Source organism: Staurois parvus, unplaced genomic scaffold (genome assembly GCF_062004578.1).
Source record: "Staurois parvus isolate SC_StPar_1 unplaced genomic scaffold, SC_StPar_1.0 ptg000725l, whole genome shotgun sequence".
Lineage (NCBI taxonomy): Eukaryota > Metazoa > Chordata > Amphibia > Anura > Ranidae > Staurois > Staurois parvus.
Window position 1 is genome coordinate 1,101,427 of NW_028318521.1, and position 13,206 is coordinate 1,114,632.

The window sequence follows — 13,206 nt, forward strand, 5'->3', positions numbered from 1 at the left end:
AAATCGAGTGGTAGGTGTACTGTAACACAGAGACAGAATAGCAACAAAAAATTCTAAAGAAATGCATGTCTAAAAAATTATGCACTGATTTGCATGTTCATGAGGGAAAAAAGTGTTTGATCCCCTTCACAAAACAAGACTTCGTACTTGGTGGCAAATCCCTTGTTGGCAATCACAGAGGTCAGACGTTTCCTGTAGCTGGCCACCAGGTTTGCACACATCTCAGGAGGGATTTTGGCCCACATCTCAGGAGGGATTTTGGCCCACTCCTATTGTCAGATCCTCTCCAGGTCATTAAGGTTTGGTGGCTGACGTTTTGCAACTCGAACTTTCAGCTCCCTCCACAGATTTTCAATCGGTTTAAGATCTTGAGACTGGCTAGACCACTCCAGGACCTTAATGTGCTTCTTCTTAAGCCACTCGTTTGTTGCCTTGGCCATGTGTTTTGGGTCATTGTCATGCTACAACACCCACCTGTGACGAACGTGGTGTCAGACCCCAGCCCTCATCACCAAACTCGTGACCGAAGGACTAGCCAATCTAAAACCGCGATGTCACGTGCATAACAATGCCACACCCAGCTGCACCCTGCACAACGATTTTCCAGCTAATTGGATCTGAGTGATTGTTACTGGGTCAGGTTAATTACGCAATTAACCCTTCACACTGCCACAACCTCCTTTTTGTACAGAGAAAGAGGAAACTCGGCGATATCAGCTATAACACTATAATGGTTGAGATAATCGTCTTTATAACATGGTCACCGCAGGCCAGTTATACAGAGGGTTAAACAAACACAGTAGCGCTCTTTTAAAGGCAGGAATTCGTAAATTACAATAAAGAGCCAAAGAAACAGTTCAACACTTTCAGAAGGAAAGATTTATTACTAATAGGTTGAAAAGGGTGCAATAAAAATATTTACAGAAAAAAGATGTAACCAATATATATAAATATACAAAGAACAACAGCACAGCAAAGAGATGATAGGAGGTTAAAGGGTTAAAGTACTTGCCAAAGTCCTGGGCTAGCAGATCAAGTTTCAGAGCGTAAGGGCACGGATCTCCCCAGGTGGTCCTGATGTTAAATGGGAGAATTCTTCAATTTTTCTTTTCTTAGGCCTGACAACCCAATTTGTAGTTCCCCAGCAGGGGGTGTCTCTGAAGTCAAGGACCAATACCCCGTTTAGGGCGGGCAGGTCTGGGCGTAGACCTAAACTAGAGCCAACATCTCTTCTAGTTCATATTTTGGCTCATAGCTTTTCATGTGCACAAGTGACACTCCACCCGTGGGTAGATTATTATGCAGACACGTCTGAGGATTGATTAGATATGAAATAGGAAATTCTACACAGAATGGCTCATGAGATCTACGTTTCTGCTTTCCTATGTATTCCAACCAAGGAGAGTGACCTATCAAACTGTTCATCTTTTCTTGGCCAATTTGAAGATATGCCTGGTTTTTATGTAAGTCTCTCATATTCCAAGATATGAGACGGGAAAAATGGATTTTAAAAGTGTTGTCTAGTTTCCTGCTTCTATGGAATGCCATGAACTCCTGGGAAGCCTTGCGTTATCTTTTTACGAGGTGCTAGGTTGCACAGGTTCTTTGGACAGCTACACCCCAGCTCCCTTGGTGGTCTTATAGCTCGTGGCCCCCTGCTGGGCTCTAGCCTCCTGTGACACTTCCAACACACATATGTCCCTGTGAATTAACAGAGAGGGAAGGGGGAGAATGAGGGGGAAATATGTTTGTCAGGATGGTTAACCCCTTGGCCAAGATGGAAGTTGAAGCCAAAATGGTTGAACCGCATCCATCTCTGGGTGTACGATTGCGACACCATCCACATCCCAATTTTCAATGCCCTGGCTGAGGAAAGAAGGTTCTCACCCAAGATTTGACGGTACATTACCCTGTCCATCGTCCCTTTCATGTGGTGCAGTTGTCCTGTCCCCTTAGCAGAAAAACACCCCCAAAGCAGAATGTTTCCCCCACCATGTTTGACAGTTGGGATGGTGTTCTTGGGGTCATAGGCAGCATTCCTCCTCCTCTAAACATGGCGAATTGAGTTGATACCAAAAAGCTTGATTTTGGTCTCATCTGACCACAACACTTTCAACCAGTCCTCCTCTGCATCATTCAGATGTTCAGTGGCAAACTTCAGACAGGCCTGGACATGTGCTTTCTTGAGCAGATGGACCTTGCGGGCACTGCAGGATTTCAATTCTTGGTGTAATGTGTTACCAATTGTTTTCGTGGTGACTGTGGTCCCAGCTGCCTGGAGATCATTTACAAGATCCTCACGTGTAGTTCTGGGATGACTCCTCACTGTTCTCATGATCATTGACACTTCACGAGGTGAGATCTTGCATGGTGCAATAGGTCTGCTAGGGAGACTGACAGTTGTTTTGTGTTTCTTCCATTTGCAAATGATTGCACCAACTGTTGTCACCTTCTCACCAAGCTGCTTGGCTATAGTTTGGTAGCCCAGTCCAGCCTTGTGTAGGTCTACAATCTTGTCCCTGACATCCTTGGACAGCTCTTTGGGCTTTGCCATGGTGGAGAGTTTGGAATCTGGTTTTGCTCCTGTGAACAGGTGTCTTTTATACAGGTAACAAAATGAGATTAGCAGAACTCCCTTTAAGAGACTGCTTCTAATCTCAGTTTATCTGTATGAAAGACACCTGGTAGCCAGAAATCCTGCTGAATGATAGGGGATCAAATACTTATTTCCCTCATGAACATGCAAATCAGTGCATAATCTGTTAGACATGCATTTCTGTTTTGTTGCTATTCTGTCTCTCAGTGTTACAATACACCTACCATTCGATTTTTAGACTGATCATTTCTTTGTGAGTGTTCAAACATTCAAAATCAGCAGGGGATCAAATACTTATTTCCTTTACTGTATATGACAATGCCCATTGAATTTATAGGGAATATTTGCATTGCCTGTGTTAAGAATAAAAGTGATAAAAAAAAATTAAGGGGACAGTGTAAAAATAATTTTAAAAAATCAAAATAACCAAAAAAAAGCACCCTCGCACACCAACCCCCCGCACGCCATACATATCACGTACCTGATGGGAGACTGAATTGTTGGCCTCACTTGTGTCACTAATCCTGAGCCCGCTGAGGTTGGAACAGAGGGTGTCTAAGGACCAGGGGGACAAGAGCGCCAGGGTTTTGCTTGCGGCTCTTGCAGATGATGACCTTGGTAAGCAGGATATCCACTGCTTCGGATACTGTAGAAATAGACCAGGCAGGTACAGTGGATTGTCAGATGCACAGCAGAGCCAGGTTTGCAGCCAGGACACAGGACTGGAGCGGAGTCATAGGATAGCCAGGGTCATAACAGTCGGGCAGCACGGTACAGGATCAGGAGGAAAATGCCAAAGTCAGGAATGGGGAGGCAGAAGATAACTCAGTCGGGTCAGGAACAAGCCGGGTCAGCACCAAAGGAATCGCACAGGAAACAAGCAGGACACTGGGGAAGCTGAAGACCAGTCAGCACTGAATCGGCACCGAGGTGCTCTTTAAATAGCCTGCCTGTATGCCTTGTTAGGATCCTGCGCATGCGCAGATTCATGTGCTGCAGCGATCCTCTTTTTCTCTAATATTGCCCCCCCTATGGGCAGCCTCCGGATGCCTACTAGGGCTCGTTTCTCAGGATGACGACGGAGGTAGGCTTGAAGTACCCGTGGGGCATGGACATTAGTGGACGGTTCCCAGGAGTTATCCTCAGGTCCATAACCCTTCCATTTGATGAGGAACTGGGTCTGTCCGCCCCTCTTCCTACAGTTCAGGATAGCCTCCACTTCATATTCTTCATTTCCATCCACCAAGAGTGGAGCAGGTGCCTCAGAATTCCGGTTGGGGAACCCACTTGGGACGTGTGGTTTCAGTAAAGAACAATGAAATACCGGGTGGATCTCTAGGTTAGCTGGTAGTTTCAATTCAAATGCTACAGGGTTAACCCTTCTCTTGACAGAAAATGGTCCCAGGTATCTCGGACCAAGCTTTTTTGATGGCCAATTTAATTTCAGATTAGCCGTGGACAGTCAGACTTTATCCCCTTGTTTTAGTTTCAAGTTGCCCCTTCTTTTTCTATCAAAAAATTTTTTTGTTACTCTCTTGGGCCTCAGAAATCGTTTTTTGTAATATTTTGCTGTTCCTCCTGGGGAACTCCATCCTTTCTTCTACTGCCGGGACAGCGGCCTCCACTGGTATTTCCGGAAGAAAGGAGGGGTGGTATCCGTAATTAGAGTAAAAGGGGATTGTTTGGTGGCGGAATGTATATGCGAACTCCGCTAAAGGAAGGAGTGATGCCCAGTCATCCTGTGAGTATGAGGAGAAGCATCAGAGGTATTGCTCCAGCGTTTGATTTGTCCTCTCCGTTTGTCCATTTGTTTGAGGATGATAAGCAGAGAAGCGTAACTCGATCTCTAATACCTCACACAGAGCCTTCCAAAATTTAGACGTAAATTGTACCCCTTGATCCGACACAATATTTAAGGGAACACCATGTAGCCTTACAATTTCCTTGATGAAAGCAGAAGCCGTTTCTGTAGCGGAAGGAGTCCCTTTCAAGGGAATGAAGTGGGCCATCTTGGACAAGCGGTCAGCTACTACTAAAATAGTGGTGAATTCCTCAGATGGGGGGAGTTCCACAATAAAATCCATGGAGATCATGCTCCAAAGTTTTTCTGGTACAGGCACGGATTCCAGCAGGCCCCAAGTCTTTGCTCTATCCGACTTATTCCTCAGACAGACTGTGCACGATTTTACATAGTCCTGGCAATCTTTTGCTGCGTTAGGCCACCAAAAAGAGCGAGAGACTAACTCAGATGTTTTGCGAATCCCAAAGTGACCTGCTAAGGGATGGTCGTGACAACTCTGGAGAATAAGTGCTCGAAGTCCTTCAGGCACAAAGATCTGTCCCTTGTGGAAGTACAGGCCATCCTTAAATTGTAGATGCATATTTACAGGAGGTGGGAGATTGTCCATGGCTTCTTTTATCTGAGTTACGTGATCCGTTTGCAGAAGTAGAAAGTTCTTGGCTGGCAAGATCGTATTGGGTTCTGACTAAACAACTGGGTCAGGAAACATGCAGGAGAGTGCATCAGGTTTACCATTCTTTGATCCCGGATGGTAGGTCAGATGGAAGACGAAGCGTGAGAAAAATAGTGCCCACCTAGCTTGTCGTGGCCTGAGCCATTTTTCAGTTCTCAAGTACTCTAGATTCTTGTGGTCAGTAAAGATGAGAATAGGATGGGCTGCTCCCTCTAGTAAATAGCGCCATTCTTCCAATGCTGCTTTGATGGCTAGTAATTCCCTGTCTCCCACATCATAATTTCTCTCAGAGACGTTCAATTTTCGGGGGAAGAAAGTGACAGGATGCAGAAGGGATTTGGGCCCCTGCCTTTGTGACAAGATGGCTCCTACCGTGTTTTCTGAAGCATCAACTTCAAGGATGAAGGCTAGGGCAGGGTGTTTCAGGATGGGTGCGGTTGTGAACATGATCTTTAGCTGCTCAAAGGCTGTTTGGGCCTCAGGAGTCCATTTGAAGGGCACATGTTGCCTGGTGAGCTGTGTCACTGGCGCTAGGATTCCAGAGCAATCCTTGATAAACTTCCTATAGAGGTTTGTGAAGCCTATAAAGCGCTGCACAGCTTTCCTATCTTCAGGGAGGGGCCATTCCAAGACACCTTCTGAGGGTCCATGGAGATGCCTTCCAGAGTGATCACCAGCCCGAGGAATTGGATAGATTGTTTCTCGAACTCGCATTTTTCAGCTTTTGCATGGAGGTGGTGTTGACGTAGTCCCTCCAGTGTCTTTTTTACATGGTCACGATGACTTTCGATGGAACAAGAAAAAAGCAAGATATCATCCAGATTCACGATTAAAAATAAATCCAGGTAGTCCCGAAAAACATCGTTTACCAGGTGTTGGAAGGTTGCTGGGGCATTGCAGAGACCAAAGGGCATTACCAGATACGCAAAGTGCCCGAATCTGGTTCGGAAGGCTGTCTTCCATTCGTCTCCCTCCCAAATTTTTACTAGATTGTAAGCACCCCTTAGATCCAACTTTGAGAAAAAGCATGCTCCTCACAATCTTTGGAACAACTCGGGGATCAGAGGTAGAGGATAACGGGTTTTGACTGTGATTTTGTTCAAGTCCTGATAATCTATACAAGGTCTCAAAGTGCCATCCTTCTTTTCCACGAAGAATATGCCGGCTCCTGCTGGTGAAGTAGATGGCCGAATAAACCCTTTTTCCATGCTTTCATCTATATATTCCCGGATGACCTTAATTCGACTTCGGACAGAGGGTAAATCCTACCGAAAGGAATTTTGGCGCCGGGCAGGAGCTCAATTGGACAATCATAAGGATGATGTGGAGGAAGGGTGTTGGCACTCTTCTTATTGAACACATCCAGGTATTCGTGGTAAACTGTAGGGACAAGCTTCAGGGTTTCTGGGTCAGAATGAATACTGAGGAGAGGGGTTGTCCCACCGGTCTCTTTGAGGGTGCAGTGACTCTGACAATATTCAGAAGGGAAAGAGATCTCTCCAGTCAACCAATTGATGGTTGGGTTATGTGCGTTTAACCAAGGCATACCAAGGATAATTGGAAAAATCAGGGAAGTGATAATGTCCAGACATAGGAATTCTTGGTGTCCCGACCGAGAACAGCAAAATATTGGCAAGGTTTCTTGTGTTACCGGACCGGAACTAATACCAGACCCGTCTGCCAGATGAACTGCAAGCCTCTGTATTTTCATGGGGAGGGGAATATGATTCTGAGTAGCAAAATGGGAATCCATGAAGCAGCTACAGGCACCTGAGTCAATGATGGCCGGGACCGTGATAGTCCTTTCGGCCAGTTGTAATTGCAGCTGGAAAGAGAGGTGTGTTCGGTCAGTTCCCTGTGGATGCATCATGTAGAAGCAGTTGGGCGAAGATTTGTGAGGTTTGATCAGGCAGGTAGCCACGAAATGTCCCGCTTCACCACAGTAGAGGCAGAGATTGGACTTCTGCCGACGGAGACGTTCTGCTGCGGATAACTGTGGTCTCCAAAAGCTCCTTCTAGCTGGATTGGTGGATGACTCAGACAGGACAAATTCTTAGCTGGCCCAACTTCAGGGCATAACAGTGGTTTCCCACTGGTCCTTTCATTTAACCTTTCCCGAATCCAACGATCGATATGGATCGTTAGGTCTATCAGAGTCTCCAGTCTTCTTGGTACCCCCACTCGGGCCAGCTCATCCTTGAGGGTGTCAGAAAGACCAAGGCGGAACTGATGACAGAGTGCAGACTCATTCCACTGAGTATCAGAACTCCGGATACGGAAGTCAGTGACATAATCCTCCACAGGCCTTTGGTCTTGTTGTAGTTTACTGATCATAGCCTCTGCAGTTTGGCGCTGGAAGGGATCTGCATAAAATTGCGCCGTTGCTGAAAAGAATGAATCCACCGAGGTTAGGGCCGGATCATGTTGTTCACGAAGATGGTATGCCCAGGACTGGGGTTCATTTCTAAGAAGGGTGATGACAAACCCTACTTTAGTGCTTGGTGAGGAGAAGGTCCTGGGGAGCAGAGAGAAATATAATTCACAGGAGTTACGAAAAGTCCTGAACTTCCGGCGATCTCCTGTAAAGAACTCAGGCATAGGTACCCGGAATTCCGGTAGAACCGAGGTTTCAAGGAACATACTGATCTCGGTTTGAGTGGCTGTACCACAGGTTACTGTGTCGGAGAGGACATTAGAGTCGGTTCGCAGTTTGCTCTCCAGGTATTGGAAGTTTCTCTGCAGGTCATGTATTATGTTGGACAAGGAAGTCACAGTTTGGGGAATGTCCCCCAGTTGTGAGGCCTCCCTTTCATACTCCATCATTGGCTGACTGGTACTGTCATGTACCTGATGGTAGACTGAATTGACGAGGTCGGCTTCAGATGGTGACCTTGGTAAGCAGGATATCCACTGATTCGGATACTGTAGAAATAGACCAGGCAGGTACAGTGGATTGTCAGATGCACAGCAGAGCCAGGTTTGCAGCCAGGACACAGGACTGGAGCGGAGTTGTAGGATAGCCAGGGTCATAACAGTTGGGCAGCGCGGTATAGGATCAGGAGGAAAATGCCAAAGTCCGGAACAGAGCCGAAGTCAGGAACCGGGGGCAGAAGACAACTCAGAGTCGGGTCAGGAACAAGCCGGGTCAGCACCAAAGGAATCGCACAGGAAACAAGCAGGACACTGGGGAAGCTGAAGACCAGTCAGCACAGAATCAGCACCGAGGTGCTCTTTAACCACTTGCCTACCGGGCACTTATACCCCCTTCCTCACCAGGCCAATTTTCAGCTTTCAGCGCTCTCACACTTTGAATGATAATTACTCAGTCATGCAACACTGCACCCATATAAAATTTTCATCCTTTTTTTCACACAAATAGAGAATTATTTTGGTGGTATTTACTCACCACTGGGTTTTTTATTTTTTGCACTATAAACGAAAAAAGACTGAAAATTTAAAAAAAAAATGCATTTTTCTTAGTTTTTGTTATAAAATTTTTCAAATAAGTAATTTTTCTTCATATATCTTCACCAAAATTTATACTACTACATTTCTTTGGTAAAAATAACACCAATCAGTGCATATTATTTGGTCTGTGTGAAAGCTAGAAAGTCTACAAGATATGGTACCAATCATTGAAAATTGATCACACCTGATCACACCTGATCACACCTGATGTACCGATGCCCTATCTCATTTCTTGAGGCCCTAACAAGCCAGAACAGTACAAACCCCCTAAATGACCCCTTTTTGGAAAGTAGACATTCCAAAGTATTTAGTAAGAGGCATGGTGAGTTTTTTGAAGTTGTAATTTTTTCCAAAGATTCTTTGGAAATTAAATTTTATTTTATTTTTTCAAAAAAAATTGGCATATTAACAAGTTATTTCTCACACACAGCACAGGCATACTTGCAACTACACCCCAAAATATTTTCTGCTGCTTCTCCTGAATATAATGATACCAAATGTGTTAGACTTTTGAACAGCGTGATCACATAGAGAGGCCCAACATGCAAGGAGCATCAACAGGTGTTCTAGGGACATAAATTACACATCTAACATCTTGACTACCTATTACAATTTCGAAGGCCTTAAAGCACCAGGACAATGGAATTACCCACACAATGACCCCATTTTGAGAAGCAAACACCCCAACCTAGAATCCATGAGGCATAATGAGTCTTTTGAACATGTCGTTTATTTCCAAAAGTTTTCGGAAAATGCGGGAAGAAAATGAAAATATATATTTTTTTACACAAAGTTGTCCACTTATAAGATATTTCTAACGCATAGCATGTAAATACCACAAAATACACTCCAAAATACATTCTGCTACTCCTCCTGAATATAACGATACCAAATGTATGAAACTTTTCTGCAGCCTCACCACATAGAGAGGCCCAACATGCAAGGAGCACCATCAGGTGTTCTAGGGACATAAATTACACATCTAATATCTTGACTACCTATTACATTTTTGAAGGCCCTGAAGCCCCAGGACAATGGAATTACCAACAAAATGACCCCATTTTGAGAAGCAAACACCCCAACATATATTCTATGAGGCATAATGAGTCTTTTGAACGTGTCATTTTTTTCCACAAGTTTTCGGAATATGTGAAAAGAAAATGAAAATGTATTTTTTTTACACAAAGTTGTTCATTTATAAGATATTTCTAACACATAGCATGTAAATACCACAAAATATACCCCAAAATACATTCTGCTACTCCTCCTGAGTATGGAAATACTCAGTGTGACACTTTATAACAGCCTGTCCACATACAGAGGCCAACATCCAGGTAGCATTGTCAGGTGTTCTAGGGACATAAATTACACATCTAATTTCCAGACAACCTATCATTTTTGAAGGCCCTTCATATTTCTAACACATAGCATGTACATACCAAGAATTATACCCCAAAATACATTTGAGAAAATGGTAAGCAAAAGATTACCTGTGGTTTTAGTAGTGCAGTTGTCCATAGAGGAGAGCATTGATCCAGGCAGCAGGCAGGGACGTGGTCAGTGACATCAAAAGCAATTGTCCAGGCAGCAAACAGGATTATTGTCCATAGTCAGTACAGGAAGCAGGCAGATATATCATCAGCGCAGCCAAACCATTGGTCCAGGCAGCAGGCAGAGATGTGGTCAGCAGCCAAAGGAATTGTCAAGGCAGAGACACAGCATAGCCAAAATATCAGTTCCGGCAGTAGGCAGGAACATGGTAAAGGTAGCAGGCAGAGGTGTGGTCAGTTCATGTGTCGGGCAGATGCATGTTGGCAATAAGTTGGCAGCAGGCAGAAATATCAGGCTTAGGGCCCCGGTCAGCTAAGACAGGGGTAGAGGCTTCGTCCCACCTCCGGACTAACAGACCCTTTTCGGGAATTATAAAACCCAGAGAACACCAAAAACTTATTTTTCTCCACTCCGAAGCCCCTCACATATGTGAGACTCCTGTATTATTTTGAATCCTAATACCACAAAAGCAAGACAGAAGATCAGTCCAAGCAGCGGGCAAAAATCGTGGTCAATTAACAAGCCGAGGTCAGTTCAGATGGCAAGCAGAGGCATCGTCAATAAACAGGCCAGGGTCATTTCCAGAGCAGGCAGAGATATGGTCAGTTTAGGCGGCAGGCAGAGGCGTGGTCGAATAACAGGCCAGGGTCAGTTCCAGAACAGGCAGAGGTATGGTCAGTTTAGGCAGCAGGCAGTGGCGTTGTCAAATAACAAGCTAGGGTCATTTCAGGAGCAGGCAGAGGCATGAGGAGTGAATGGCAGGAAATTCAGAATTACGTTTACCATACTTCACTAATATTGTACAGAAGTATGGTAACAGCGGAAACAGTAACCTATGCAGAGGCCTAGTTGGGAAGGACACTGAGGACAATAAAAGCTGGTGTCTCGTCTAACTCCTCTTCTGGAGCACACCCGCCTTTTTTCTTGACGTCTTTGACCTCCTTCTCTGCGAGGGACTTTTTCAGGAAATGGCTGTTCGTGGAGTCTACTCACTGCACCTGAGCGAACACTTTCTGGTGGGCCTCCAGGGTAAAAAAGGGCAGTGACAGTTTCTTCCTGATACCAAAGAAAGGACATGGCTGTCTCGGTGGATTTCCAGTAGATTATATATGTGTTATAAATGGCCAAATTAAAAAAATAAATGGAGACTTTTTTATACCAATGGCGGGTTCTTCTTACAGCAAGGTAGAGCTGGATCATCTGATCATTGAAGTCAACTCCCCCCGTGAATAAATTATAATCATGGACACATTCTGGTTTTTGGAATTTGCCATTTCTTCTGGTGATTTGCACGTGGGTGTCATGAATCGATGAGAGCATGTAGATGTCTCGTTTGTCCCTCCACTTCAAAGCCAATATCTCTTTGTTCCACAAAGTCACTGACTCCCCTCTCTGTAGTCTTGTGTTCACCAGCCTTTGCGGGAAGCCCTTCCTATTAGCTCTCACGGTGCCACATGCTAGTGTTCTCCTTTGGTGAAGATTGCGGAAAAGGGGTAAGCTGGTGTAAAAGTTATCAACATATAGATGATAACCCTTTTCAAAGAGTGGAAACACAAGCTCCCAAACAACTTTTCCACTTGCTCCAATGTAATCTGGGCATTCAGAGGGATGCAGTTGGCTGTCCTTTCCTTCGTACACGAGGAAGGCGTACACGTACCCCATGGCTCTGTCGCATAGTTTATAGAGTTTAACCCCATATCGGGCCCTTTTGCTGGGGATAAACTGCTTGAAACTCAGCCTGTCAGTGAAGGGGACAAGTGACTCATCCACGCAGATTGTGTTTGTCTGGGACAAATAATTGGGCAAATTTATCAGAGAAAAAATTAAGGAGTGGTCAAATTTTATATAGTTTATCATATTCTGGGTCATTTTGGGGAAGGCACTGGGTGTTATCGTTGTAATGCAGGAACCTCATGATCATTTGGTATATTGTTCTGGACATGACTGATGAGAAAATTGGCATGTGATAGATTGGGCGGGTAGACCAGTAGGAGTGTAATTGACTTTTTTTGGTGAGTACCATATTAAATGCGAGGCCCAAAAATGTTCTAAATTCCTCCACTGTCAACTGCTTCCATTCATAGGGACGGGCATAACATGAATCTGGGTTGGTAGCTATGAACTGTTGGGCATAGAGGTTGCACTGGTCCACAATTAAATTTAGAAAGTCATTGGTAAAAATTAAATTAAAAAAATCAATAGGGGCAAAATTTTCTGTGTTCACCTGGACTCCTGGCTGGGCAGTAAAAGGGGGGATGTTAGCTGCTCCAGAGTTAGAGGGAAGCCATAGGGGTTTTTTTTTGGACATACTGGGACAGATGAGGCTGCACTGCTGGGTGCTGATGAAGCTGCACTTGTGGGTGCTGATGGGGGTGCACTGCTGGGCGCTGATGGGAGTGTGATGTTGGGGGTGCACTGATGGGTGCTGATGAAGCTGCACTAATGGGCACTGATGAGGTTGCACTGATGTGCAATAATGGGCTGCACTGATAAACTGCCACTGATGTGCTCTGATGGGTGCTAATGAGGATCCACTGATAGGGTGGTACTGATGTGTATGAATAAGTGGCACTGATGTACACTGATAAGCTGCAGTAATTAGGTAGCACTGATGGTAACTGATGAGCACCGATAAGTTGCAGTGATGAGACAGCACTGATAAGCTGCAGTGATGAAGCAGCACTGGTGGACACTGATGAGCACCGATAAGTTGCAGTGATGAGACAGCACTGATGAGCACTGATAAGCTGCAGTGATGAAGCAGCACTGGTGGACACTGATGAGCCCTCACTAATGGGCACTGATAAGCAAGGATGAGCCCTTGCTGATGGGCACTGATGTGCACAGATGGGCACTGATGAGCACCGATATGCACAGGTGGGCACTGATGGGCACTCACTGGTGGGCACAGATGGGTACTGAAAGGAGCAGATGAGCAGATGGGCACTGATGTGCACTCACTGGCGGACACTGATGAGGACAGATGGGCACTCACTGGTGGGCGCTGATGAGCACAGATGGGCACTGACAGGCACCGATGAGCACAGATTCACACTGACTGGCTCCGATGAGCACTGATGTGCACTCACTGGTGGGTACTAATGAGCACAGATGGAC